Source organism: Sorex araneus, chromosome 1, assembly GCF_027595985.1.
Source record: "Sorex araneus isolate mSorAra2 chromosome 1, mSorAra2.pri, whole genome shotgun sequence".
Lineage (NCBI taxonomy): Eukaryota > Metazoa > Chordata > Mammalia > Eulipotyphla > Soricidae > Sorex > Sorex araneus.
The window spans coordinates 321984981-322011069 of NC_073302.1; positions in this window are offsets into that span (position 1 = coordinate 321984981).

Sequence of the window (26089 nt, forward strand, 5' to 3'; positions counted from 1 at the left end):
ATCTCTCTTCTCACATGGGATCCCCAACCACATTTTACTTGATGTTCCCTTCTCTATCTGGGTTGCCTTTCCCCCAGCATGTGAGGCCAGCTTATAAGCCATGGAGTGAACCTCCTTGTATTATATACTACTATACTTGGGTGTTAGTCTCCTATTCTGTTATTTTATATTCCACAGATGAGTGCAATCTTAATATGTCTTTCTGACTCATTTCACTTAGCATGATACTTTCCATGTTGTGCAAAGTTGATGACTTCATCTTTTCTAACAGCTGCATAGTATTCCATTGTGTAGATGTACCAAAGTTTCTTTAACCAGTCATCTGTTCTCGGGCACTTGAGTTTTTTCCAGATTCTGGCTATTGTAAACAGTGTCACAATGAACATATAAGTGCAGATGTCATTTTGACTATACCTTTTTGTTTCTCCGGGATATATTCTCAGAAGTGGTATTGCTGAATCAAATGGAAGCTCAATTTCTAATTTGTTGAGAAGCATCCATATTGTTTTTCAAAAAGGGCTGAACCAGTCGGCATTCCCACCAGCAGTGTAGAAGGGTCCCTTTCTCCTCACATCCTCTCCAACAGCGGTTACTTTTGTTCTTTTGGATGTGTGCCATTCTCTGTGGTTGAGGTGGTATCTCATAGTTGTTTTGATCTGCATCTCCCTGATGATTAGTGATGCGGAGCATTTTTTCATGTACCTTTTGGCCATTCATATCTCTTCCACGGGAAATTTTCTATTCATTTCTTCGCCCCATTTTATGATGGAGTTGGATGTTTTCTTCTTGTAGAGTTCAGCCAATGCTTTATATACACTTGATATCAACCCCTTATTAGATGGGTATTGGGTAAATATACTTTCCCATTCTGTAGAGTGCCTTTGTATTTTGGTCACTGTATCTTTTGCGGTAGAGAAGCTTCTTAGTTTAATATAGTCCCATTTGTTTATCTCTGTTTCCCCTTGGTTGGTCAGTTGCGTGTCATCTTTGAAGATATCTGTAGCTTCAATATCAAGGAGGGTTTTGTTGAACTTGTCTTTGATGTACCTTATGGATTGTGGTCTGATGTTTAGATCTTTAGTCCATTTTGATCTGATTTTTGTGCATGGTGTCAGGTTGAGGTCTAAGCCCATTCTTTTGCATGTGGTTGTCCAATTATGCCAGCACCATTTGTTTAAGAGACTTTCCTTGTTCCACTTCACATTTCTTGCTCCCTTATCAAAGATTAGATGATCATACATTTGAGGTTGTGTGTAGGGATATTCCACCCTGTTCTACTGGTCTGAGGCTCTGCCTTTGTTCCAGTATCATGCTGTTTTGATCTCAGATTTGAGTCAAAGTTGTTAACTGCTAGCACAGAAATACTTACTAATACTATTTTCTTACCATGATCATGAGTTAGTTTGACTTGCAACTTGGCTACATGGTTTTTATATACACACATCCACTCAGCTCTTTCCAAATATGCCAACAATTGTCACCCTTTCTTTTACTAAGGAAGTTCACTGCTTCTATAAAGTTTCCTAGCAAATTTTTTTCTTTGGACTCACGGAAATGAGACATTGACAATGACTTAATATGAACTAGAGAATAAGCAGTCAGCCAGTGAAGAGAAGTTGGTGCTTGGGAAAAATAGAAGAAAATATAAAGAAAGTAAGAATCTCTAAGTATTCAATTATACATTGGATGTAAACCTTCAGTTGTAACAATTTCTTCTTAAATTATGAGGCTATCTAAAGTAAGGGTATGCTTCTCTGTGTGACACTGGGATAATTATCTTTTTAGAAATTACAGACCATGTGTTTCTAGGCGCATGTACCTAGATAATTAAATGTGCTTGTAGGATTATTTGAATGGAAAATACAAAATATTTCTGCAGTTAACAATTATTTTCTTTTATCTTTGAAATGAGGTTCCTATTTTACCTTTAATTGGGACATACTGGAGTGTCTGTGCTGTACAAAATCTATTTTGTATAGAGAAGCTAATCACAGTGCCTATTTTTTGAAGCATGACATCATTATTAATCACTGAAGTCACTAGCTCAGAATCACCATGCCACCTTTAATAAGAAGCAAATAGAATTTCTGCTTATTTGCTGGAGATTCTCAGAATAACAAACATTTTTCATTATATCCAGAACGCAATTCCAGAATTTTCAGAATTACATTTGGACAGTCCCTGATTTTCTCAGTTGATATAAAAATCAGCAACTGGTCAAATGGTCTTGTAGCTACAAAAATGTGACTTTTTTAATTGAAATAACTCTGTACTATAGCATATGTTTCAGTTTCACATTATATAAACTCCGTATATATATATGTAGGGTCAGGTCCAGCATATTCCTCACATGCATGAGGCTCTTGATTTGACTTCCAGCACCAAAACCCAACAAATAGCAATAAAAGTCAACCAACCAATTATGTGAACACATACACACACAAGTACATACACACACCTCACACACATGTGTATTATATATACAGATATCCAATTCTGTCTTTCACTGTACAATTGACCCCTTTCACCTGATTAACCCACCTACTTCCTTTTCAGTAACTGCTAATTTGATTTTCTTATCTAGAAGTCTAACTTTGTCTTACTTAGGTAATCACTTTGTACTTTTTAATTATATACCTATATGAGAGAAATCATACAGTGTATTTCTCTATATGATTTACTTAACAAAGCATACTGCTGTTGCTGCAAATCATAGGATTCGATTTATAGTTGAATAGAATTTCACTGAGTATATATACCATGATTTTCACCCAGTTCTATATTGTAATAAATAGCTTTTTAAAAAAATTTTGGGGTCACATCAGACAATGCACAGGGATTACTCCTGGCTCTGCACTCAGGAATTACCCCTGGCAGTGCTCTGGGGACCATATGGGATGCTGGGAATCGAACCCGGGTTGGCCTCGTGCAAGGCAAACCCCCTACCCACTGTGCTATGGCTCCAGCCCCTAAGTAGCTACTTTATTTTTTTTATTTTTTTTTATTGAATCACCATGTGGAAAATTACAAAGGTTTCAGGCTTAAGTCTTAGTTATACAATGATAGAACACCCATCCCTTCACCAGTGTACATATTCCACCACCAAGAATCACAGTAAATGTCCTCCCCCAACCCTCACCGCCCTCTCCCCATCTCCCCGCCTGTGCACCTAAATAGCTACTTTCATACAGGTAAATTCTTTGAATTTTAACACACTATAACTGTAAAGGGAGTTTTCCCAGAACCGTTGATTTTATTTCACTATCAATGTGGTAGATTATTTAGAACAAACTAAGAACCATTGTAGCCACAATTTCAAACATGTTGCTCTAGTATTTTGAAGGATTTGTCCAAAGGACGAAGCTCATGTGATTTCCTCTTTAACATATAGTTTTTAATCAGATGCTCTTTTTTCTAGATAATAGAATACTAATGTGGACACACTATGCTGTGCTTTCTTGTCCCCAAACCAATAGTCCTAAGAATTGAAATTTAGTTATTATGGTCCTGTGCCTTTCATGCTGTACTTACAGAAATATATTGTTCAGTCTTGGGGGAGATAACTGCATATGAATTTATGTCCTATAACTTTCTGGCTTATAGAATCATCCCTGCAATTTCAAACTTATTATCTCATGGTATGAGAAATGTTTATTCTAATTACTACCAAGTATTTACCATGCTATTTTTGTCCTATTTTTTTTTATGGCCTAATCACCTTGACCTGTCTTCTTAATCCAATTAGTGGATCTCCATTCTCTGTTCTTCTGTATATTTTTCTAATGGCTTATTTCCAATTCTCTAAATCCAGCTAGACAACATATTTGAGGCATGTTTCTTTAACATATGGAATTTCTAGAACTTAACTGAGCCCAACTTCTATCCCTGCCCAAGTTCAATCTATTAATTCTTAAACTTTTAAAAACTGTTTGCTAAAATTCCTGTGGACTGGAGTGATAGCACAGCGGGTAAAGTGTTTGCCTTTCATGCTGCCAACCTGGGTTCGATTCCTCCTTCCTTCTCGAAGAGCCTGGCAAGCTACTGAGAGTACCTCGTCTGCACAGCAAGGCCTGGAAAACTACCAGTGGCGTATTCGATATGCCAAAAACAGTAACAACAAGTCTCACAATGGAGATGTTACAGGTGCCTGCTTGAGCAAATCGATGAGCAAGGGATGACAGTGATACAGTGACAGTGAATTCCTGCATTTTCACATCCAATAATGCCAGGAAGATGATTCTTAAAAATAGATTTATTCTTGGTGGTGGAATATGTGCACTGGTGAAGGGATGGGTGTTCGAGCATTGTATAACTGAGACTTAAACCTGAAAGCTTTGTAACTTTCCACATGGTGATTCAATAAAAGAATAAATTAAAAAAATAGATATAAGACCTTTTGGTGCCAAATCTCTGTTTTGACCTTACTAAGAAATAGTGGCAAACTCAGAAATTTTAAGCCACATCATGCCATAGATTCCATTTTATCAATTTAAGTCTTTGAATGAGAGTTAAGGGTACTAGTCAAAAAAGAAAAAGAACTATGAGTCAATCTGGGCTACCAAATTTCTTAGTATTATTTTGGTCTAATCAGATAAGAGGATCAACTCTACACATATATGTATTCTGATAATTTACTGCTGTCATCCCCCATTCTCCAATTTTTATTTTTCGTTTCAAGTATTACTGACTTTTTCCCTCAGTTCTATTGAGTTGTTACTTTCTATTAATGACTTTAATGTCCTGCAAATCTTCATATAACATATAAAATGATAGCTAACATACATAACAAAAATATAAAATACAATATTTTTATGTAGATTATATATACATAGATATTTATCTTATTACAGTAATTCATAGTTGGGGCCTAGGTATGCGATGTTTCAACAACAATCCTGTCACCAGTGTCAGCTTCCCTCTTCCATTGTCTCTAGGGTCCAGATCTCAATTCCCCAGCCTGCTTCCTTGATAGGAAACTTTGTGAGTTTGGGTATTGTAGTTTTCATCTCATGCTTTCCTTTTTGTTGGTTTTCTGATTCAGAGGATATAATTACATTACTCCTCTTCACCAACAGTGCCTGTGGCCCCTGCTCCTTCCTGCTACCCTCCATCTGCCTATTCTTGCTTTTCCCCATTCAGTTTCTTCCCTTCCTCATCCTTAGTTCTCTATTTCATGTTCCTTTGAAACAGGATCCCAACAGGAGAATGGACACAATGCAAAGGATGCTGTAATCCCTGCTTCCAAAAGGAATCTGCAAAATTTTCAAATAATTTAGAAGTTTGTCAATAGGAAATAAGCAAATTATTTGGAAATTTTGCCAGAAACCCACACTATTTTTAAGAAAAGTTGCCCAAATCTTGCCAGAAACAAGAGGGTTGGAGTAAAAGTACATTTATCAAATCTGTGGAGTTCCTCGGTGTAAAGTACCCTCTAAGTAGTAAGGAAAAATATTCTAGAAATTATTACAAATATGCTCTCTGGATACATAGTAATCACAATTAAATTATTAAAAAAACTACTTGAAAAATGCAAAAATGAACAAATAAAGTAGGCCAGGGTAAGAAAAATTGTGATGGTTGTCATCTATGGTAAACTGAAGTGTATTTGCCATAGCTAAAAGGACAGTCATTACTCACCTACATAAGACCTGTCATTAAAAAGTGAATTCTCTGTTGTCAGCTTTCACAATTTTAAAAAAGAAATGTTACCATATGCTATTTTCTGATATTTAAATGTAAAATTTCTCAGTGAAAATACTGGTAAAAACCTAACATATATCAAAAAAATCACTACTATAATGCATTAATTTGGTGTACTAATCTGATGTATTAATTGGACACATGGAATGTCAGATTGTGACTCCTGATCAAGTTTTTATAATTAGCTTTTAAAGACTAGTCTTTAAAATTGAATCGAACTAGTCATTCAACCTGAAAGCCACAGTAGTCTTATAGAAGACTTTTCTGTACTTCAAAATAACTCACTCTGATATTAAGCTTAAATAATTGTACCAGGGGCAAATAAAAAATCTAAAATAAAGAATATTCAGACTAATATCCAAAGGAAGACAAAATCACTTGTTTGGTATTTTTTTTTGTCACATACTCACGTGCACATACATGATTTCTGAGTTTAAGACCTAAACAATCTAGGTCTAGGAAGAAACCTTGATGGGCTGGAGTGATACACTATAAGCACAAGTCCTAATAGCATTCTGGCATTACTTGGTCCCCTGTACACACTCAAGAGATCTCTGGTAATGAGCCTGCGGTTGCCACCAAACACTGCAGGATGTGGTTTAAAACCATACAAACACACAACTTGAACAGTCTATAAGACCAAAACAGAAAGTAATTTTAAAAACCCACAGAAACAAAATAGATTTTCCTAGGGGGTATGGTGTTGCCAGCAAGTAAGCCTGTTCCTGTGGGGCAAGTGCATCAGCAGCTTGATGACCCCCAAATTACTGCTGTGCCTTTGGCCAGACCCCAACAACTGGGGACAAGTTTGCCAGGATAGGTATGGGGGAGACACACCCACAAACGACCTCCAGCTCAGCTATATAAGCTCATTTATTGGTCTTATTTCAGAGACCCATAAATCTTGAAAGAGATCAAAAGATGCAGTTAGGGCCTGTAGCCCAGAGGTAAGCGGGAACCATGACTGATAGATCCAGGCTCACTTGGATCAGGACTCAGCCTCCTCCCCCCAGGTTCCCAGTTTTCCAGTAGTGTGGCAATCACACTCACAAACTGCCCCTGTTGCCATGTAATCTCATCAATAGCCAAGACCCAGAGACTATAAACTAAAACTCCCAGAAGAGAGCACTGCAGAATGCCCTGACCCCGTGCCAAGCTGTCTTCACTGGGGCACCTCGGAGGGGCACAAGTTGAGTTTCCCTCCCTGCCCCAAGCAGAACCCCGGCAGCTGAAAACCTCCAGAACCCAACCACCACCATGCCCAAGGCCCCTCTCCACAAGCTTGGATGAGTATTACCCAAGAGGGCACGAGTTTTACCCAAAACGGGATGAACCTCACCAAAGAGCGGACTGGCAGGAAAACCCAGATATGCGGGAACTATGACTGAGATCTCCAAGTCCACTTGGACCGGGACTGGGCCTCCTCCCCCCAGGTCTCCAGTTTTCCAGAAGCTTGGCTGTCATACCCACAAACTGCCCCTGGCGCCATGAAATCTCATCAATGGCCAAGACCCAGAGACTATAAACTAAAGCTCCCTGAAGAGAATAACACAGAATTTCCTGGACATTATATTCTATCCATAAAAAACAATACAAAACCAATTGTCTAGCATTGTCTTTTCGGCAGGTTTGAGTGGTGGTGAGACTGGTGACGAACTATCGAATGTAACCAAAGTAAAGAGAGAGTATGGAGGAAATTGTCTGCCACACAAACAAGGGAAGGGTTGGAATGTGTATGTGTGTGGGGAATTCTGGGGATTTTGGTGGTGGAAAGTGTGCACTGGTGAAGGGATGGGTATTTGATGATAATATGACCGAAGCTCAAACATGAAAACTTTGTAGCTGTATCTCACAGTGAATCAAAAAATGAAGGGAAAATAATAATAAAGTAACAAAATAAAGTTAGCATTCAGAATAGAATAAAAAAAGGTAATGTGGACTTCATGCCCAATTCAATCAGCTAAATTAATGGCTGAATAAATAGCATTACTTCTACATTATTAAAAAAATAGATTAGCATAACAATATTTCAATTTCTTAACAGATAGGCATATAAAACTGGTAATACTGATGTTAAAAACAATATAAACCCCCTATGTATTACATACTGAACTTTAACTGAAGGCTTTATAATTTATAATTTACAATTCTTGGTCTTAGCACTGGTTGTAATTTATACCTTGCTTGAGTGAATTCCTGAGTACTCAGTGCCTAAATTTCTTAATTAATAAAAACAATAGAAGCAGTTTGACTTATGGGCTTGCTTGTGAGATAAATAAATAAAATGCAATATTACAGTTGAAAACTACATTAGGCACCATAAGTGTTTAATGCCTACTGGTGATTTTATTCAGGGGGAAATAGCAGGTACCATATGAGAAATGTAAATATAGTTATTGACCTACTGTGTCAGTGACAAAAGAAGATTAGTCTTTTCTCTAGGAGGTTTGAATTAGCCTTGCTGAAAATATTCATTGCATACCAAATTAGACTATACATTGTATTTCTGTCACTGAATGTTTTCCATGCTTGCTGTCTGAATAAAACAAATGGGATGCAGGTTCAAGGTATATCACTCAGGCACCTTCTTTCAAAAGTAATTAGGGTCTTACTCACTTAAAACTAGATAATTACATTTAAGGTAATCTTTAAAGAGACCCTCCCCCCAGGATTGTTCTCCATTGGTAAATGCATAAGAAGTGGAGCAAATTAAATTTCATGATCACTAGAATGTAGAAGTAGGGACAGGAAAAAATGATAAACATAAAACTGAGTCTAAAAGAGTTCTAGAAATTAAGCATATTTTACCTATTTATTATTGTATATCCTTAAAGTAATTTTGTCCAGTGAAAATGGTCTATGACATGCAAAGGATGGTTCATAAAGATAAAATCAAAGTAAGTGCTGGTTTAAGCCCAAAGTTACTATCCGTAGCCTGGCTTTTTGATAGACTTCTAACCAAGGAAGAGCTGGGTAGCACTCATAGTCTTTGTCCAATTCATTAAAACAAAACAAAACAAAAACCAGAAACACTGTGTTCTCCTGAAAGTTATTCATCACATTCATCAAATTTTCAAACTCCTTGGAAAACAAAATGCCACTCCTGTTTTCAAAATATAGTTGGAGACTCAGTTTTCTGAATTCCAAACAAGGCCCACTTTGATAAGAAAATTAATTCACTGTCTGGCCAGGAACTAAGTTATTTGATGCACCAAGATTTTACTAGTCATATCAAATTAGAACAAAAGAAATTTTGAGGGGTTAATTGCCATGGGAATTATAAATGGGAAGAGACTGCTAACATGATAAAGAAAAAAAATAGTAAGTTTCTGAAGTGAGCAATCTTTCTCCTAGGGTCTAAATTTCTAGAAACAAAATCTAGACAAAATATCTATATGTGGTAAAACAATGAAGATAAAAGTCTGTCAACTTCATTTTCTTACAATAATTATCAGTGTTGTTTAGGGGAAGAAAATAATACTAAATAATTTTAGCAAATGTGTTATTATGTAGACTGGAGCAATAATAGCATAGCGGGTAGGGTGTTTGCCTTGCACGTGGCCTACCTGGATTCAATTCCTCTGTCCCTCTCAGAGAGCCCAGCAAGTTACTGAGAGTACCCCACCCACAGGGCAGAGCCTGGCAAGCTATTCGTGGCATATCCGATATGCCAAAAACAATAACAAGAAGTCTCACAATGGAGACGTTATTGGTACCTGCTCAAGCAAATCGATGAACAGCAGAAGACAGTGCTACAGTGCTACAGTTATTATGTAACATCCAGTGAGAGATTTTCATTTTGAATCTATCCTTTCCAAATAAATGAACTGAAATTTTTTTTAAATCAAAAAGTAAAAACTATTTTGCTTTGAAATCTGAAAATTATTCAGTGCCCAAAGACAATGGAAACAAAGCACATGAGAACTGGTCTTAGTAGAGAACATGCCACTAGGGTGGGGTTTGGGGAATAGGACAGGCAGAGACCTAGACAATGGTAGAGGGAAGTGCTCAACTGAGAGGATGGAGCGGAAAGTAGTGAAGTATTATGCATGAAATGCTATCAGTAACAGTACTGTAAACCACAGTGCTGAAAGTTGTAAAAACATGCCTCTCAGAGGCAAACTGGGGGTGGGAGGCAAACAAGGGTGGGGGAGTGTGCCCACTGGTGGAGGGAAGTAGACTGGTGAAGAGGGTGGTGTTGAGCATAAAATAAAATTATGAAAGCTTTGTAATTTTATAGTGACTAAATACAATATAATAAATAATTTTAAAAAGGTATTCAAAAATTTACAAAACAATATTTCAATGGTCACTCTGGTCTAAACTTGTTTTATTTAAAATATTTGTTTTCCGGGGGCTGGAGCTTTAGCATAGTGGGTAGGGCATTTGCCTTGCACTTAGCCAACCTGTGTTCAATTCCCAGCATCCCATATGGTCCCCTAAGCAGCCAGGAGTAATTCCTGAGTGCAGAGCCAGGAGTAACCCCTGAGCATCACCAGTTGTGACCCAAAAAGCAATAAAATAAAATAAAATAAAACATTTGTTTTCTTATTCTGAAATAAACTCATTTATTCTACTTTTTAATTTAATTTTATTTTTATAAAGTTGTTCACAGTGATGTATTTCATTCAGTATTCCAAAACCAATCCCATGACCGCTACACCTTCACATCACCTTTTATTTCCAATTTTCCCAGCCACTACCCAAGCCGATTTCATTAGCAGGCCTTAAATTATTTAATTTGTATTGCTTGTTATGATTAATTTGCCAAAAATGGTCAAGAAAAGATTTCCTTAAAAGAAAGTATGTGAAGATTGTTGTATCTCACCCTGGAGACATTAAGTGCTTGTATATAAGATTACTAACATGCTGTTACAGATTAAAATTTGTGTGTTAATATTTTCTTAATTGAGATTGGTTGCCATCTACTTTATATCTCATTCAATGTGGTGTGCTACTCCTTGTATATCAGTGGTGTAGAGTATGGGATGTCATGGCCACACATTCCAGGAATTTAAAAATTTTGATGGGGTGATACACCTGGGGTTAAATTTTCAACCAAATGATAACTTTAAGTCCAGAAGCATCTCTGGAGCTCATTGATCTCTTTAAAGATTTATTTATGAGTCTCTGGATTATGGCTGATTAATAAGCTTATTTGGCACTGGAGACAATTTATGGGCATGACTTCCAGCTCCCTAGAAGAGGAGGGCAATGGAGGGAAGTCACCCATCCCTGGTTCCTTGAGAGTCTGTGGAGATTTTGGTCAGAAAACTCACACACCTGAGTTTTCAACAGATTTATTTCTGGATGATGTTTATCTGAGCCTGTGGAGTCTGGTCATGAGCATGGCAGCAATTGGGTTATGGAGCTTTTTGGCTGCTAGGGCTCTGTTTGTGTGGGTGGGTACTCACCCATCACTCTCCAAGGTGCCAGGGATATGAGATTCAGCCTGGTGCAAGATCTGGAGGCATCTCTGACTCATTGATTTTAATTAACATTCAAAAATATTCATCTGAAAAGACACTTTGATATGCCAATCATCCCTTTGACTTTCTTTAACGAGGCATTTGAAATACATTCTCATCCATTAAAAAACCCTTTAATTTTCACATCAGGGAAGATATGATTAGGACTTGGATATTACACAAAATCATAGTCCCTTTGATTAAGAATAAAAAACTGTTCTATATCGTCCTCTCTTTTACCCCTTGTATTGAAGTTAAAGCTTTTCTCATAGTAGGTACTCAAAAATAATAAACATTTTTACGATTTTAAAAAATATTTAAAAGGAATTTAATAGCAACTGTACATAGATTCGACTCCTGCTGTCACAACGTCTCTCAAATATTAAACATCTCTAGGTGTAGTCTTAGAGTCCACTGAGCACCCCAGGATGACCCAGGTATTTCTTGAACCATAGGGCAAGAGCAGGACTATATCTTCAGACTTTTCATTGAACTTCTAGCCTGGTTGGTCAAAAATCACTAGTGGGGTCCCAGATATCCTGATCACTGCTTGGGAGCACCTCTCACCCCAAATGAAAGAAAATATGTTTAAATAAAATATCAGTTTTCCCTAGATTTGATTTCAGACAGTCCTCTAAATGGAAATTGATAAATGTTAATCAACTATTTTCTAGGAATATAAAATTAAGATTGAAAAAATCAATCTTAATCTTAAAACAAGGTTAATACTGAACATCCATTGAGGCTGCTACCATCATTTTAAGAAAGATTGACATTGTATCATGTGGTAGAATCTAATATGTCTTTAGACATCATTTACTCTAAATTTTATTAATGCCTCCAGTGGTATAAACCACCTCCTGACCTGATAACTGAGCTCCATCATTTCTAACACTTTTTACTAGGCTACCAAGGATGGGGAGAATGGTAATGTCAAGTGTAGGTATATTAAACATCTATATTTTTTACCAATAGCATTTCATAATTATCTCTGAATCCTTCTTGGCTTCAAAAATTTCTTATATAGAACATAGAACATGTAAAATAGAACTATGTAGAATATATAATACTTATTTGATAAAAATTTAGTCTTGCCTTTAGATACATGTAACCATTAACTCCTTTCACATAAAATAGGTTTTATGAGTAATGTAAAAAGTGAATAACATATTTTATTTTTATGAAATAGCAACTTTATTTTCTATTAGTGAAAACAATAGATATCTGGAAGTCCTTAACACGTATCAAAAATTACAAAATTTTATATTATATATCTAATAATAGAGCTCCCATATAACTCTGTGGTTTCATTCCTGGACATCTTCTTCAGATGAATGATTACAGAAATTTAGGCATGTATGCATAAAGGAACACTATTCATAATGGGAAAAGATTAAATATTGCAATTTGTTACAACTTGGATAGAGTTGAAGGAAGTCATGCAAAGTGAAATGAGTCAGAAATAAAAAGACAAATGCCAGATGTTATCACACATATGTAGAGTATAAAGAAACAAAGCAAGGGATTAGACAAACCCCACCACATACAATATTGAGATACAATCTACAGAACTGTGATCTGACAGCTTAATGGTGGAGAGAATGAAACCTTGAAATAATGGTGGAGAGATTCTGCCACTCACTGAGAATTGAATTGAAAACAATACTTGTACTACTGTAAAAAATAATTAAAATAAAGCAAAGAAATAACAATGTTCATAAAAATAACCCATAGCAAAATTATATTTTTGAAATCTAAAACTTACTTTTCCAAAGATGATTATTGTTGATAAAATGACATGTTCCTATTGTGTAAAACTTTCTTTGTCTACAAGCTTTGGTTTTATTACTATTGGAAAATGGAAGAATCTTATGCTCCTTCTTACCCCAGTCAAATACCCATAACTTATACAAATGCAATAGTACAGCAGCTTGACATTTTCTTTGAATGTGGCCAAACTGCTTTTGACCCCAGAATATGATATGGTCCCAGAGGCACTTCTTCCTGGAGTGAACTCAATTCCTGACTACAGAGTTAGGAGTAACACCTGAACATCCCTGGTATGACCCCAAAACAAAAACAAACCAAAACATGTAAAATAGTGCTACATATATTTTATAAAAGAAATCACTATCACTATCATCATGTTGATTATCAATTTGCTCGAGCGGGCCCAGTAACATCTCCATTTGTCCTAGCCCTGAGATTGTAGCAGCCTCTCTTTACTCGTCCTTCCCAATGGTGCTGCTTTAGAGGCTCTTTCAGGGTTAGGAGAATGAGACCCATCATTATTACTGTATTTGTCATATGAATACGCCACAGGGAGCTGGTCACGCTCTCCCAAGCAAGCAGGAAGCTCTCTGTAGTTTGCCAGCTTCTCCTTGCCAGGGAGAACTAGGCTATAAGATATCATGCGCTTCCAGGAGATTCATAAATTTCATACCATTTCATAAACATCATACTATTTTCTATATAATTATATTTTTATTTATTTATAAATTAAAAAATATAATTCTATAAAATAGTTTACCAGAAAAAATCTTCTTTGACATGAAAAACATTACAAAAAAATCACAGTCTACCCTCCTCACCACCAATTCAGGATGAAGAGTGAAGAGATTAGGAGATTTTTTTGTGGAATTAATATAGATTTGACTCATTTTCAAAATTAGGTTAGAATTTACAAGTATTATTTTACTGCAATTACTTAACTATAACCTAACCTTCATAAACTCAAAATTGAACATTGCAATACAGAATAAGATATTTTTGAAAGAGGATACTGGAGCAATAATATAGTGGGTAGGGCACTTGGCTTGCATGTGGCTGACCTGGATTCGATTCCCAGGATCCATATGGGCCCCTGAGCACTGCCAGGAGTAATTTCTGAGTGCAAAGCCAGGAGTAATCCCTGTGCAGTGCCAGGTGTGACCCAAAAAGCCAAATATATATATATATTTGTTAAAGAAGTAAAATTATTAATATTTTCAATAAATGTGAGGTCTAGATATATTATCTGTCGTTTTTAGAACATTTATCAGCAATTCATTGCATGCATTAGTTGTGTTTCTCTTTGGGTTAAAATATCACTGAGGAAAAGGGTAAATAGTACATGAAAATAGATTCAATATATTCATCATCAGAAAAAAATAAAATCATAATTCATATCTGTTAAAATGGCTGCCATCAAAATAAAGAAAAGCAATAACAAATAATCAGCAAAGATACCAAAAAAATTGTATTAACTATTTTTGATGAAGTTGTAATTTGGTTCAGTAACTATAGAAAACAATATGGTGGTTTCTCTAAAAAATTACAATTAGAACATAACATTGAAATAGATATACATGCGCATATATATAAAATATTTTCAGCCATAACATAAAGGAATTATGCCTTTTATGACAACCTGGACAGATCTTGGGAGCATTATGCCCAGTGAAATAAATCAATGAAAGAAAAATACTGTGTGATATCACATATATAGAATCTAAAATAGCCACATTCATAGAAATGGAAGTAGGATGCCAGTTTTATGGAACCACAGGATGAGAATATTTGGAAAGAGTTGATTACTGAAAACAAGTTATCAGTAGTTAGATAGAATAGTTTTTGAGATTCTCTAGTGGCCATAGCTCATAATATGGCAGTCCTGGAAAAAGCTGCTACATTCCGAGATTGGTCTTTGTGTCTCTGGGATCACGGCCATTGAGGAACCAGGAGCCATTTGTGGGCGGCAACTCAGGTCTTTGTTGGGGTGGGGAGAGGAGCCAGTTCCATCCCCCATCCCATGAGGCCCCACGTGTCACCACTCACTCTTTAGTTTTGGGTAGGGGCAGATGCTATATCTTTATTTCCCATTGCTCACTTTGCACATAAGAAAGGGTCACATGGACACATAATCGGCTGCATGCTTCGGACGAATAGTCCTGATAGCCACATAACTGAAGTCATGCTTGTAGAATCCTGGTTGCCAGGATTCCATCTGTAGAAGGCGGGGAGACTGTACCTGCTCTATCTGGGGCGTCCTGGAGATATTGACTCAGAATGGGGCCCAGAGAATTCTCTGATGTCAGGCTTTCATTTATTTTTTAAGAGCTTTAGTATCTAAGTGGTCTATAGCCAGAATCACATTTGTCTCATATGCAACTCAGACTAATATTGACATCTTAGCATCTATTCTAAAATCTCCCCTCTATTGTACATCTTTAGGATGTACAATAGATGACAGCAGATTCTACCTACCCTTTCATCTGGGCTTGAAGCCTGAGACTTAGTTTTACTTTATGATGAGCTCAAATTTTACTTGTTTTCTTTAACTATTTTCTTTACTTTCCATAGCTACTATTATATATAGTATGAGTATATCAAACTATAGAGAACATAGTGTTCCCTTCTAGCTCTAGCTTTGGTTTTATTTCCTTTAATTTCAAATTCCAAACAAATCAACAAATCATTGTTATAAAATCAAATCTAGATCTGTTACTTTTTGGCAAAGCATTTTCAATTGTTACATATTTTTAAAAACTAACCCCAATCTTCCTTATATAATGTGCAAGAGACAGGGAACATTTACATCCCCTACTTAAATTGGAAGAAATAGGAAGGGAAAGAGTCCTGACTTTAAATAAGCCTGAGAGCCCTCCTACTGATTAAGCTGCCTAATGGGCATGATCCCAGAGACTCACAAATGAATATCGGGACCCAGCGGCTTTTGGCAGAAATCTCTCCAGACTTAATTATTAAAATTTCAGGATTCCCAGATCACGCAGCCACAATAGTTTCTGTGCAACATTATACGCTATTCATAATCAGCAATAGAAAACAAATTGTCTAATGCTGCCTTTTTGGCAGGTCTGAGCGATGGGAAAAAATCCCAAATAATAATGGTGGTCTGGTGTCGTAATATTGAATGCAATCATAGTAGAGAGAGAGAAATGTGGAAATCATCTGCCACACAGTTAGGGGGACGGTGTGGGATGGGGGTATACTGGGGGTTTTGGTGGTGGAAAATGTGCACTGGTGAAGGGACAGGTGTTTCATCATTGTATGACAAACACTTAACCCTGAAAGCTTCGTAACTACTCTCACAATGATTCAATAAATAAATTTATAAAAAAATAAATAAGCCTGGGAATTTTAACTATTTTATAGACTGAATATTTTTTTTTTTGCTTTTTGGGTAACACCCAGCGATGCTCAGGGGTTACTCCTGGCTTTGCACTCAGGAATTACTCCTGGCAGTGCTTGGGGGACCATATGGGATGCCGGGGATCGAACCCGGGTCAGCCACGTGCAAGGCAAACGCCCTACCCGCTGTGCTATCGCTCCGGCCCCTAGACTTAATATTTTAATAACTGACAAAAGGAACTGATTTGTTAAACAATGAAGCTTCCTTGAATTTTAGCTATAGACAGAGGATGAGTGAGACTTATAAAATAAGTAAAAAAAATGAGAGGCAAAGTAAGATTTCTATAATTCCAAATAAGGTTGATAGGATATAACATATATATTTGTGATTTTCTACACTCAATATCATTTTTATTTATCTATTTTATAATTTTTGCTTCATTTTAGAATATCATTATTCCTCTTGTCCTCAATTGAAAATATAGTTTTCATCTTTTCAAATAAGACTTATGAATTGTATTAAAAATTCCTGATGTGTCAAATCTTTGTTTTGTATTTTGCATCTTTATCAATTTTATACCATTTGATTTACGCATGTCTTTATATATCTACTAGCCTGAAATTACCCATGTATTTTGGTCTGACAAGCCCACAAATGCCTTAAGCTTGAAGAATATGGCTCATTCATCTTCATATTCTCAGAACTGTGAATTGCACCCAAAATGTTAGGTGATCAATAAATGAAATGAATGAAATGATACTGCTGAGGAGAGACAAATGGAATTGTCAACATCAATAGTCGAGAGATAGCCATGATTATTTTCAAGAGGGAATGAGGATCTCCATCTTCAGAAGTTCAGATTGAAATGTCAGTAGATTTTGTTTTTTTACCCAATGGAGCTTCCTGATAACCAAAAACGCATCAATTGATGTTGAAATAGAATAAAATTTTACTAAGTGTTATACCACTGAAATACTTCAAGTTGTACACTCTATACTTGAACAGTACAATCCAAGAATTATGAAAAACAAAATATATGGTTTCTACACTTTTAAATGACTTTGTGACACCTGAGAAATATGTATTATACATAGACAAAAGAATGCAAGTGATATCTCACAACTTAATAATAAAAAAACACAAATCTTTTATTATAAGTCAAATCAATTTATTTAAGAAAAAAACATTTTCTCCCAAATCTTCAGGTGAAAGACAATGTCACTGAGGGAACTGTTATAGAGTCTATACAGAAATAGAGAATGGAATAATTTAGTTACAGACAACCCAAGGATGAAAGTTATTTAAGTTCTTTTTTCACAAAGGAGGAGACTTAAAATTGGTTGAATATATTTCTCTTTAGAAAATCCACTAGAAAACATTTTCATTTTCAACTAATTAAAATAAAGTGAAAAGCTGCCTTATGAATAAGATGAATGCTTGTATTTCTGTTTTCTTTGGAAATATACCTCAAGCTAGAAAATTATCTATCTACCACCTACTATTTATACACAAACACATTTTTATCTTTAATGATTATACCTTTATTTTTATTTTTACCTTTTTGTGGTAATTTTAGTTGACAATTTTTTAACTTTAAAGACTGACTTTTTATGAATTGTTTTCAATGAAAAGTCTTAAATTTATTACTCCTAATTATTACAATACAAATGAAGAAAACAAGACATCTTAGTGAGCAGATTATAACACCCATTACATAGCCACTGGAAGGGAAATTGAATAAGACAATATTACAGAATTAACAATGCTTAACTAGTATGTTACATTCCACTAAAGCATTTATTTTAAATGAAATTAAATGGCTCAACCACCATAAAAATGCCACCAAAGTTGAGAAACAAAATGTGAATCCAAGTTATTAAGGCTGGTTGAAGTCTTAGGAGTTCAGCTGTAGAGCCATTGTCTATGCCACCTTAGTTTTACAATGACATTTTCTGTGTGCAACATTCACTTACTGGAGCTTCATCTTCTCTCTGAATGGTTTATGGCTACAGGAGCCAGCAGCCATGAAATTGCAGGAGGTCCCCTAATAAATACTACCAGTTAAGGAAAACAGTTGTGCACATTTTTTCCCAAATTGATTTAACAACTAATGTAAAGCAAAGCATTACATTGGACCTACTGAAATTCTTTCTATTTTTAATGGAACTGTCTTTATTTGGGTAGATGAAGAGTAGATTTGATTTCTCAGTGAAAAATGCAAGTGTTGTTTGTGTGGATCCTTTCATCTATGGGTCAATGGAAAGATCAAAGCATACTTGTGTTTATACCCATTTGCTCTTCCTTGTCAAAAGACAGGCTGCAATAAGTATATTGAACAAAAATGAAAAGGGTATATACGTGTGTTTATCTAAAGATGCATTTGTGTATCTGCTTAGATTTACTTAGTTGACATGTTTTCATCTATATTAAAATACGTCCTAGAAAGAGTATGTTTTATGAATGAAGATAAAAATTCTTGAATTGTAAATATTTTTAATGGAAGAAAACCTCAGATTAAAGCTAATAAATGGTTAGTTCTTGATAACTGGGGGTTATGCTTTTCCCCAGAGGTGGAAATAAAAAGGATTACTGGAAAGAAGAAGGGCAGGGCAAGGCAAGGCAACTCCCTCCACAAGGAGAAACAGTATAGGACTAAATTTGTATTATACTTTTTTTAGTCTCAATTATTTAAATCTGTACCAACTAATTAAAATATAAATGCTATATTTTCTCTATAGTTTTACTTAGCACATAAATGTATACTAGAACATTATCATGAATCACGAATCACGAAATCCCGTTAATCACCGATTTCTCGGGCGGGCTCAGTAACCTCTCATTTTGTCCTTTCCCTGAGATCTTAGAAGTCTATCTCGACTCGGCCCTCCTAACTATGTTGCATCGGGGGCTCTTTCAGGGTCAGGGGAATGAGATCCAGTTTGTTACTGGATTTAGCATATGGATACACCATGGGAAGCTTGCAAGGCTGACCCATGTGGGCAGGAAACTCTCAAAAGATTGCCAGTTTCTCCCAGAGAAAGAAATAGGCTGTAAGATATCCCTTCTCGGCCACATGCTTCTGAGAGCTTGTTTTTAAGTCTCTCTCCGGATGTTGGTCATTGATGGAATTACACACACCTGGGTTCCTCTGCCAGTACCTTCATGCATGAGGCCTGTTTGAACGTGTGGAGAGGGGCCTCCAGCATGGCTGTAGCTAAGTTCCGGTGGTTTTCAGCTGCCTGGAGCTCTGCTCAGGGTGTGGAGGGAAGCTGGAGCCCATCCCCTCCGAGGGGCCCCGGGGAAGATAGCCAGGCATACAGGCAAGAGACTCTCTGCTACTAAAACATTATAGCAGTAATTGTTCTGACATAAAAATTAATATTTGGTATTACATAATTTCATTTTATTTTTCTGAATGCTCATATAATGATATATATCCATTAAATCACAAGCCTTTTTAAGGCTTTAAAATAAATGGGTAGGGGATTTTCCAGCTGCTGCACATCCTGCCAGATGCTTTAGTCTTTTGGTTTACTCCACTGTTTAGAAATGAAAAAAATTATTCTGCAGAAGTGCTGTCGCCTGCATGCTGATGGTTTCCTCTAGCTGTGGCATAGTGAAGTTCATGCCTATACAACCTCTGCTGATCAGAAACCTAGGCTTGAGTTTTAAAATGCTGATCATAGCAAAGACCAAAGAACTATTTCAATTACTTGAATTTAACTATTATTTATCTTTATTCAGATGAAATTGCATAGCACAATTATAAATAATGAAATTAACAATAAAAGCCAAAAATATTTATAAAAGATGTGAAACATATAGTATAGTCATAAATGATAGTTTCCAAAAGTCATGAAAGAAAGCTGTCAGCTTTTACTTCCAGTGAGTACTATATATGTGAAGATATATATTCATAATGAAAACCTAGATATCTCTGCCACAAACATTTGTAATACAAATAACCTTTTCATCAAACATATGCACAAGGGATACTTTAAAACTCAAAACACTTGTCAAGATAAAATTAATATCCACTTGTACTAAGCTAATGTGAATGTCATAAATGCCCTTTGGAAGTTTAATCAGAAAATAAAAGATCATGTAAGATGTAAATTTGCATACATAAAAGCTATCTATAATGTTATCTAATGTTTTAATCAACCTATGTTAGTAAGGTATCTAGCAGTGTGACTTTGGGCAAGTCATTTTATTTTAGGTCATCATCTAAATAACTGACTTGTGAAAGTACAATGATGATTGAATTCACTGTCACTATCACTGTCATCCCATTGCTCATCGATTTGTTCGAGCAAGCTCCAGTAACATCTCTCGTTGAGAGACTTATTGTTACTGTTTTTGGCATATCCAATATGCACGGGTAGCTTGCCAGGCTCTGCGGTGCAGGCTCCATATTCTCAGTAGCTTGCCAGGCTCTCCGAGAGGGGTGGAGGAATCAAACACGGGTTGGCCTCGTGAAAGGCGAAAACCCAACCGCTGTGCTATTGCTCCAGCCCGATTGAATTCAATGATTACAAAAAGCAAAGCAAGTTTATAGTACATTTTATTTATTGGGGTGGGGGGGATTGGGCCACACACAGTGGTGCTCAGGGCTTATTCCTACTTCTGTTCTCAAGGATCACTCCTAGAAGAACTCAGGAAAATCCAACCAGGATCCACTGGACAAGGAAAATGCCTTAATATCTCTACCAGCTTCTGGCCCCATAATATATTTGAATATTCTGAGACATGTATAGGGACTTGAGAGCTGATTCATGGATTAAGATGCTTGCCTTGCAGACATCTGACCCTAGTTTAATCCTGAGCTCCACCTGACCCATGAGCTCTTACCCCATAACACAGAGTTCGGAGTATTCCTTGAGGACAACTGCTTATAACCCAAACTCCAACCCCTAATAAAGAAATGCTTATATCTAAATATGTGTATCATATGTGTATTTTCATAAATAATTATTACTTTTCCTGGGTTTCATTTTTAATATTATTATTTATATTCTTAAAGCATGATGGAGCCGCTGGTCGAACCCTCGAACTCTCCCAAACCCGATTTACCATCTTGCTCTGGATGACGCGGGACTCAGCATGCCAGGCATGGAATTCCACATGTGATCCCTGCTGGAATTCTGCGCATGATTCCTGCTGGACATGCAGCTGCTTTGTGGGATTAAGACAGATGGCTTCGGAGGGGCGAGGAAAAACTGCAGCAGTGGCCGCAGCATCACTGACTTCCCCAGTCCGACCGAGTAACAACAACACCGGGCATGGAACAGTGACAGTGGCGCATGCAATGGTTTGTCCACTGCAGGACGCTGTCTGCCAACCACCACGTGACTTGGGACGCGGCACAGGTGTTGATCTGGCACAGACCCTATGTGATGGGGTCTTGCTCTGCCAGCCATCCAACAGCTCTGGGCGAACTCCATCCACCTCAAGGAGATCAACCTCAGGCGCAGATGCCCCAGGCACTGCTCGGAGTTGCAGGCAGGTGCATGTTGTCAGCGTGCAAATTGTTACAGCAAGCCGCTCACCAGAAGCTTATATTCGGTGAACTGAGAACACCTGCAGGGATTATTAGAGATCGCCCCAAAAGCCTCCATCCCCCTCCCTGCCGGAGAGCAGACATGATGGAAGAGATATAGATGAACGCTCTTGTGGCTATACAGGACTCCGCTGTCTATAAGGAGAAACTTTAGAGAAAAGTTACAAAGAAAAGGTGGAACCATCTCCAAATGTCTTTGCCCAGAAGAAAGATCATGTAGCACAGAAGAAAACAAGTTTCCTCAGAACTCAGGAAGGGCCTCTTGAGAGCTAAAATCAAACCGTGATTTTTAATAGTGATCTTGTGAAGACAATAATAAACTTATTGATAAAGTGGGAAAATTATTGCAAGTGATGAGTATTTCACCAAAAAAGATAAATTTAAACCACGGATAATACTTTGGGATGATTATATAAAGTATGGTAATATTTTACATATGCAAACCTGGCTGGTGACTTCCAATAATTGTTTCATTTTTAGACTTCCAGAAATCCTGAGTGATCCTGGGTGACTAAGATATACAGTAAGAGAACACGTATATTTTGTCTTTGGCCCCAAACCAAACAAGCACATATGAAAACCCAAGTGAAATAAAAGTTTGTCAGAATTTGTTAAACTGTGAAATTGGATATAGTTCCTTTATGAATACAGAAGAAGAATTTTATTTCAATTTGCCAAACCACTCTTTATAGAACCTCATCAGAGCAAAATTCTTGTAGCGAGCAAAAACATCATGTTCATATCAGTAGAGACAGAATCAGAAATAAATTCTGAAATTTTTCCAATGTCAAGCATCATAGGAGAAAATTAAATCTTGTTTTGTTTTGGCAACTCCCAGTGGTTCTCAGGGCTTGCTTCTGTTTTCAGGGATCACTCCTGATGGTGCTCAGAAGACCATATGCAGTGCAGGTGCAAGCTCCTTACTGACTATACTATCTCTCCTGATGCCCAAATTAAGATGAAACCAAAAATGCAAAGCACCAAAGACTAGATAAAAAGTAATTTTACAAAAAAAAAAACCCTTATGGGCAGCTTGGTAGAGACAGCATTGAATCTGTTTAGTACTTTGGGTAAAATACCTTATAATTTTTACATTAACTACCAAATACTACTACTACTACTACTACTGATTTTACAATTAAAATATTCAAAATTTTATGGGCATACAGATATTATTGACTTATCTGGAATCTAGTTTCATTGTACGATGAGCAAAGTAACATCTAAGGGATAAAAATAACACTGAACGTGGCATGGTTTATCAGTTATAGTTTGTAAATATTAACAAGAGTAGGACTTAGTAAAAAATGGATATATAACTTGAATATAATTCTCTCTGAGGATCTAGTTGCCTGTCTCCGAGAAAAAATGTACAGTTTTTGTTTTGATCACAATTTTATTACCACTTCTCTAACTTTGCTTCAAATTATAATTATCTAGTTTATTTCTCTGTTATTTCTGGAGTGCAAGGACCACGTTCTCTACTTTGTACTTTCATTCTCAACACAAAGCATCCTATGTGGCATAGTAAGAGGGTTAATAAGTGCTTGACAAAAGCATTAGTGAGTGAGGCAATCAGTGAGTACACAGTAACACTTATTTGCTGACAGCATCAATTAGATCATTGCAATGCTATTGCATTCATTTATTCCACATTGATAGAGTTCTAACTTGAAACAGAATAAATGAATCCATAGCTATCCATTTACAATATCCATAAGAGCACATAGGAGAGATGATGAAACCAATGCCCAATGATGCACTAAGTCTCAAGCTACAATTCCCAGACAAGCACTGTGAGGCTATTATGAACTCCATAAAGATATAGCTATGGTGACCTTGGCTGCTTACCCGTACTGGTTATCAGTTTCCTCATTTGTAATATGATGGGGTTGCCTTAATGATCTTAAAATCCCCTTCACGTCAAATATTTTATTATCATGATTGATACTTGTATTGTTTCAGGCACAACTCTAGTTCCTCATCACATTTTGCTTCAGGCACAAGCATCAAATCATTATTATATATAACATATAAATGGGGGAGGGGTAAACTATAGTTCTGACATTACTCTATGTGTGAAATATTGCAGAAACACAGAGGCTATGAGAAATCAAGTGGTATTTGTGGTGTGGGGGGCTTGTAGAAATGGAGAAAAAGGGTGAGTATTCAAGAGCAGGATTCTCCACATGAAAGCCACAGGAAAACTAGATTTTAGGATGAATTTTGCAGGAGCAGAGCAGCAGGTATCAAGGGATGAGTCATTCTAAATGCCAAGTGGCACGTGCAAAGAATAGAAGCTTAAAACAGCAGGAACATAAAGGAAATTGGAAGTGGTTTAGTTTTGTTGGATAATTAATTTGTGTGACAGGTTCAGATTGGAGTTGTAGGTAAAAGTCAGACTTGCAGGATTCTGAACTCTAGGCCAAAAGGTATAGATTTTTCTCCTTTATGGAGTGTGAGCCCTTGGGATATTTCCACCCAGAAAGGATATGGAAGATCTTCATTTAGAAAAAGATCACAGTGACTGCTGGATAACAACTAACTCTAGGGGACAGAGTTAGAGGCAGTGAGTCTGTTAAGAGGGATTTGAGGAATTCCAGCAAGAGACAGCAAGGTTGTAAACTATGGTAGTGGTGTGGGAAAGAAGTGCCTGGTGAGAGATAGTAATGGAAAAAAAGAAAAAGAAAAATAAACCAATAAGATTTGGCAGTTGATCAGATTTGAAGTTCAGGGAAGAATTGCAAGAGATATGCTTTGCTATGTTTTGTTTTAGGTTGAGCTCACCAAGAAAAAATTGTTTTATTAAATTAAATAACCAAGGCAGAATTATGTTTGTGGAAGAAAGATGATGAATTTGGTTAGAAATATTGAATATATAGTGCTTTTGGAATATTCAAGAGGAAATAGTGCACTGCAATCGGACTGACAGAATGGTTTGCCTCGTTTGTCTTGCCTTAAAGGTCTAATGTGACGTTACCACTGACCCTTTAGTTTCGACCATTTTTCTTTCTTTTGCACAAGTGCCATTTTTTATATATATTAAATAAGTAAAATAAAAATCTTCCTGAATTTCTGCTTTACTAGTTGCTCTATTGAAATAAATCTCTCTCAAAACTTATATCAATGTTTATAGAATTTGTTCTAAATTAGCCTTCAATTATGGGATAGAATATCATAATCTGAGAGCTGGAATGAAGATGCAGTGGATAGGGAGTTTCTCTTGCACCCAGCCAACAGGGTATCCCCAACATTTCATAAGTTCCCCCAAACCTGCTAAGAGTGATCCCTGAGTGCTGAGCCAGCAGTAAGCCACAAGCATTGCCAGATATGGCCTCCAAACCAAAAGTAAATTAAAGAAAGAGAATATTATTATATGGAGGCTGGAAAGTTAGTTCATGGGTTGAGTATCTGTTCCATGTGCGGGAGGTCCAGGTTTGATTGCTACACTGTGATCCCCCAAGCAACACCAGGAGTGATTTGTAAGCTAGACATTTTGCCTATGCACTTCTAGGAGAGGCCCCAAACAAGCCAAGCTATATATCTTCTTTTTAGAATCACTACAAATCACTACAAAGAGTACATAAAGTTGCTCTTTACCTCTTTTATCTTTGCTATCTCTTGTTTCACCTTCTTTTTCTGTGGTGATCCAAAATAGTCTTAAATGTATATTCATTTGCTCATTTACTGTCACTCCCAACCTAAAATAAAAGGTCTTTGGAGAATGAAATTTTTCTTTTTTTGAAGGTGGCAGTCATTTTATATTTAGTGGGTTGCTGAGGGTTTACTCCTGGCTCTGCATTCAGGGATCACTCCTGGTGGTTCTTGGGGGACCATGGAGCACTAGGGTCTGAACCTGAGTTAGCCATGTGCAAGGAAATCATTCTGCCCATTGTATTATCTCTCTGACCTCCAAGCAAAAATACTCTTTTTCACTATTATCACCCTGCACTTAGAATAGTGCCTAACAGAGCTTAAATGTATCAGCCTTTAAATTTGTTAACTTAGCAAGTAAACCTATAATAATGAAATTACTGAGTGAGATTAGGTGCATGTTTAGATGAATTTACTAGAAAGCAACTAAATATCAAACTTTAAGGTGTGCCAAATTGGTTGGCTCAGAACATCAATTATAGTTCAATCCTACAACCTGCACCTCCAATTTGACTTTTGTGCATACAACTCATGAGGCATTATGCAGTTATGTGTTGTGTGTTAATGGACAAGGAG